Source organism: Haliaeetus leucocephalus, unplaced genomic scaffold (assembly GCF_000737465.1).
Source record: "Haliaeetus leucocephalus isolate CR32 unplaced genomic scaffold, Haliaeetus_leucocephalus-4.0 Scaffold545, whole genome shotgun sequence".
NCBI lineage: Eukaryota > Metazoa > Chordata > Aves > Accipitriformes > Accipitridae > Haliaeetus > Haliaeetus leucocephalus.
In genome coordinates, this window is record NW_010972981.1 from 6,684,822 (window position 1) to 6,690,871 (window position 6,050).

The window sequence follows — 6,050 nt, forward strand, 5'->3', positions numbered from 1 at the left end:
GTAACTCTGTTATGTTTTTCTGGATGGATAGTTTATCCCACCTAAGAGAGATCTTCCTGAATAAGACACACTAAACAAAACCAACGTGTAGAGAAAACGATTTGTGCAACTGGCAGTTTGGAGACTAAATAAAGACATGGGAATGAGACTGTCATGAAGACTAATCCTCACTGTGACAGTGAGTTTGCAAAATCTTGTGCAATTTCTGTATCTGCAGTATTTCACCTCACACGGAGCATATGGCGAAAACTCATATAGTACAATGCTAAAGGAGAACCTCATGAATAAAATAATAATTCTGCATTCAGGGTGGACCTTTGACACTATGCAGAAATACACGTTAGAATTATGCATTGAATGGTGAAGATAATGAGAAATACTATACAGCTGCCTTACTTTCTCAATATTTATTACATTCAAAGACCATGTTTCCGTCACTTTACATGTATCTATACACATAGGCAGATACCAATATATCCATAAATATGTCTACAGATCTTACATATATACATACATATGTACATATGTATATATGTATGTGTATGTACATGAGTGTATATATATATAAGCATATATATACACACTCACAAATGCTCCCTTTTTCTTTGGCACACATAGCATGGTTGTGCATTTAGTACATCTTCCAGAGAAAAAGGTCTATCAGCTTTCCACGCCAGATCCAAAATAAACAATAACACAAATTCTACTGAGGTCTAATCTCAAACAAATAAACAAACAAACAAAAACCCTGGAACTGTTAAAAAATTTATGTAAACCTTAAAGAAGCAGAGATTTCTGAACAGACTTTCTTCTTTTTGGCTTGGTGCCTGGACTTGCCAGAGCATTCTGGTCCAAATTTTGCCAGCACCCATCTACTCCAGTCCTGCGAATATTACAAAAAGTGTCTAGCATGACTGTAAACAACAATCCAGGTAAAATGGGCTTTTAATCTTTAAGCCTGAATAGTTTTAAATCAAACTCTCTGAGTTAAATCTGGACATCTGGATTATCTACCTATAATCATCTGGTGGAAGCTCTCACTGAGTAGGGAATCTGCTCTCCATCAATATTTTATCTTGTGAGGCAAGACTGCTTCAGTGTCCTGGCTTGTTTCAGCTTGTTACTTCTCATAACCCTGCAGTTATCATGCAGATTTAAAAAAAGGAAAAAATATATGAGGAAGTCAATATTGGCTTTGGAATAATACTTTTTAACTTCTACAAAAGGAACTAGTCTTGTTTAGAGAACTAAACTATCTGGAGACAAGAGTGCAAAAAAAACCAAACCATGCAATATTTTTTCTCTTAGTATGTACAGAAGGTTGATTATTTTTATCCTTCTACATGGGTATAATTTACAGTTAATTACAAGCTTGCATCCCTTTCAGAATAAAACTATTATTTCTATTAACTTTCTGTGGGAATTCTGTGGGATGTGAATCACTAATTCTCTTTAACCTCATGAGTAACAATGCTTTTTCTCTGGTTCTTTTTTCCATATTGTTGATAACATTATGACCTGTTGAAACAAAACTATTTCTTAATGTTTTTTGGAGTTTATTTAGAACAGTAGGCTTGTGATCTAGATCAGAATTTTTAGAAAACAATAATAACAAAGCATATTTGCCATTTGTCTCATTTTATCAAGATAACCAGGTATGTACGAATTTTCACTTAAAGAAAATAGAGTAACTTCTCAAGATATATCCCTTGATATATTCTAACTGGCATGTTCAACTGGTCTTGTGAAAATTTAATCTGAAAATTGTTTTGCACTGACACATTTTGAATTGTATTAAGGATCTACTTTTCAAATAAAGATCTAAATTAACAGACATTAACACAGACAAATTCAGATTTGCCTCAAATGTGTTCTTAACCTAGCATGTCAAACCTATTGCTATGGTGAGCTGTTCTATTGTGACTTTTTTGTTTATCATAATGAAAAGGATGGCTTTTCTATTATAAATAATAGGAACAAACTAAAAAACCCTCTCAAGTGCAACCTGCAATAACAGATATACCATGTCTAGACTGGTATATTATTATTATATGTCATCAAGCTTTTTTGACATATTTATATAATACAAATGTTTGTATGTACTTTCTACTTTGGGAAGAATAGGTTATGAAAGCTGAGAAATATTTCAGAAATGGCCTTATGTCTCATAAGTACAAAATGAGTATTCTTGCACAATTATTTTGATAATTAAATATTCTGCCAAATTACATTCTAGAAACAGCTTTTGTTATTGTTTCTACAAGCAACCCAATAAGCTGGAACAATTGGCATTGTCAAGGAAGATTACCAGAGCTCATGTGTATTGCAGGAGACAGAATGTGGCTGAAAGAAACAAAACCTATACAGAAGCAGTTATACTGACTACTTCTTCCATTTCTATAGAAACTAGGAAGCTTTTCTACTTCATTCAACTGTCTTTGTTAGAGAATAGGAGAATTTGCAACTACCCTCAAAGAAAGTCTGTTGTTTAGAATTCTTTATATCTACGAAACTAAACAGTAGTCTTCACGGTATTGTAAGCCATCCAGAGCTGACACCGAGTCTCCACACAGTTTAGCCTGAGGTTTGACGCATATATGACCTAATATTCAGTTTCTATATAATGGTCGAAGGGAATGATCTCTGATGCTTGTACTATAAGCTAGAATGAGTAAAAACAATAGCAGCAACTTAGTATGGAAAGATAAAAAATAGACAACTCTTTTAAGAGGCACAGAGCCTTAAGAGAAACAAAAGAGAAAGATTGGGATGTTTAAGTGGCACAAATAGGCATTTCCTAAGAAAATAGTTTTCAGGAGAGCTGTCAAATAGCTAGGAAGAAAACCAAACAGAACATATATTTCTAAAAAGTTACAAAAGATTTACAAAAACAAATTTCTTGCTGTTTTCTACCAGAGACCTCATTAAAAAATGGTGGTCCTGGGCTTCCTTAAACTTAACTTGGTTACTTCATATTCCTAGAAAATGAGTTTATGAAGGATGATATTAGACTGTTAAATTGTATTTCAGCAGATGTGGGAACATGGCATGACAAAGCTTGAGAAGACCTAGACTACAGAAACAATTTGGAAGTGGTTTAGATTTGAATATTTCAAAATCGGAGTTCTTCACAAGAAAGTGATCTAAAATCCTAAGTTCTAAACAAAGTCTTTATGTGCAATTCCTTAGTTTCATTGAAAAGCAAGATTCAAGGGTTTTTCATTACTTATTAAACTCAGGGGTTTTTTTTTATAGATAGGTTTGAAAATATTGTTTTCTTATTTTGTTCATGCCTTAGAAATCTCTTGTTGATCATTTCCTTTTTCTGCATCCCAGAAACATATTCTGTTTTCATTGCACTTTTGAAAACAGAGGAGAAACTTCCATTAATAGACAGAATGTTTTGTTAAGCTGTACATTTATTTGTCTTTTTTCTTACTCAATGTTCTTTGCAAAAATATGTAATGTATGATTCAGCAGAGAAAGCGAGGCTTTTATTAAACTTTCTGTGACTAAAATTAAAAAAAGTAATGCAATTCAGTTAAGGTTGCTTCAGAAAAAAGCAATGATCTGGATGGAAAATTAGAGCAATGTGTCATAGATTTACTGAGGAAGAGAACTGGCTAAAAACATTATCCCAAATGTGGAAACGCACATTTAGGATCTATCTTAGTCTGTGTAGCATGATGCTCATCTGTAAATTAAGAATAAGCCAAAAGGAAGCCTTTATGCAAGTGAGTTAAGTTTCTAGTGCCAACAGCTATGCCACTAAATACTTGAATAAATGAATTACAGAACTCTAAAATAGGAGTAAAGAAATGTCAAAACAATAAATGCTGCAGCCAGAATGCTAAGGGAAAGACAGTAACATCATTGATTTGTAATAACATGCTAAAGCTTTCTATATAAATAACAAAAATAATTTGTCCTTTCAAGCTTTGCAAGCAACAATCTCCAGCTTTTGACAAGACTGCAAACAAACTCTTAGCTGGTAATAATATCAAGATATTTTAAACAAATATTAGAAAAAAGAATAATGCATTGTGTTCAGTTGCAGGAAAATCAACGCAACACTAAACTAGACCAAAAATTGTGGGAGGAATTTCTGGGAAAGGAAATATATATTTTCTTATTTTATGGATATGAATTTTAGATCCAGTGGGGTATGTTTGCAAACAAATCTGCAATACATGCATATGGATATATGGATTGGTGTGTTACAGGAGGAATGAGATACAGACTCATATCTTTATAACAGTGCTATTATCAAGGGTTCCAGCTTTAGACCTTGGCCTACAATTTATTTCTGTACTCCTAAGGATGTAAATGCCTCTGTTCTGTGCAAATTTCTCTTTTTTCTTTCTCTTCCAAATTTCCACTGTCTCATTCCTATTTCTCCAAGGTTTATTTTCCTTGTACCTTCCTCCACTAAAAACATGTTCCTATAGTCTTCCACTAGCCTAAATACTCATTTTTCTCCTTCAAACCTATTTCATTCTCTCATTCTCCTTCAGAGGCTTTCTGTGTTCTGTTGTTTGCCTTGAGCATCTTTTTCATTTCTTGCAGACCAGACATAGATGCTGGCCCAGTGAGTGATAACTAAATAGAATAGAATAGAATAGAATAGAGTGGAATGGAATAGAATAGAATGGAATAGAATAGAATGGAATAGAATAGAATAGAATAGAATAGAATAGAATAGAATAGAATAGAATATTTCAGTTGGAAAGGACCTACAACAATCATCTAGTGCAACTGTCTGACCATTTCAGGGCTGATCAAAATTTAAAGCAAATTATTAAGGCCATTTTCCAAATACCTCTTGAACATGGACAGGCATGGGGCATTGACTAACTCTCTAGGAAGACTGTTCCAGTGTTTGACCAACTGCTTGGTAAAGAAATGCTTCCTTATGTCCAGTCTAAACCTCCTCTGGAGCAGCTTTGAACCATTCCCACATGTCCTATCACTGAATACCAGGGAGAAGAGCTCAACACCTCCCTCTCCACTTCCTTTCCTCAGGAAGCTGTAGAGAGCAATGAGGTCGCCCCCCAGCCTTCTTTTCTCCAAACTAGACAAACTCAAAGTCCTTAGCCACTCCTCATAGGACATTCCTTCCAGGCCTTTCACCAGCTTTGTTGCCCTCCTCCAGATACATTCAAGGACCTTCACATCCTTCTTAAATTGTGGGGCTCAGAACTGCACACAGTACTCAAGGTGAGGCCGCACCAACACTGAATACAACAGGATAATCACCTCTTTTTGACCATCTGGTTATATTCTGTTTGATGCACCCCAGGATGTGGTTTGTCGTTCTAGCTGCCAGGGCACGCTGCTGATTCCTATTGAGCCTGCTGTCAACCAGCACCCCCAGATCCCTTTCTGCAGCACTGCCCTCCAGCCACTCTTCTCCTAATTTATACTTGTGCCTCGTGTTACTCCATCCCCAGTGCAGAATATGGCATTTGTTCTTGTTAAATTTCATGCCTCTGATGATTGCCTAATGCTCCAATCTGTCTAGATCCCTCTGCAGGGACTCTTGTCCCTTGAAAGAGTCAACAGCACCTCCAGTTCGGTATCATCAGCAAACTTACTAATGGTGCATTCAACTCCTGCATCCAGATCATTGATAAAAATATTGAATAGCTGGCTCTCGAATAGAGCTCTGTGGAACAGCACTGGTGACCAGTCTCCAACCAGATGTATTCCCATTGATACAACTCTTTGAGGCCTGCCATTCAGCCAGTTCTTCACCCAGCACACCATGAACCCACTTATCCCACAGTTGGACAACTTGTCCAGAAGGATGCTGTGAGGAACAGTATCAAAAGCTGTACTAAAATCCACAAAAACTACTTTTTGAAGTAAATCTTTCTGCCATTTGGTAATTTTGAAGTAATTCTTAGTGCAATCAACTTAGTTCCTCACTCCTCTGTGATGTAGGCAGATAGAGGCAGTTAATCTGTTCCAAAAAAACCACTTGTGATTCTGGTCAGCTGAGAAACAGAAAAACTTATTTATGGCTCTAACTGCTTCTTTCCTTAAGCAGG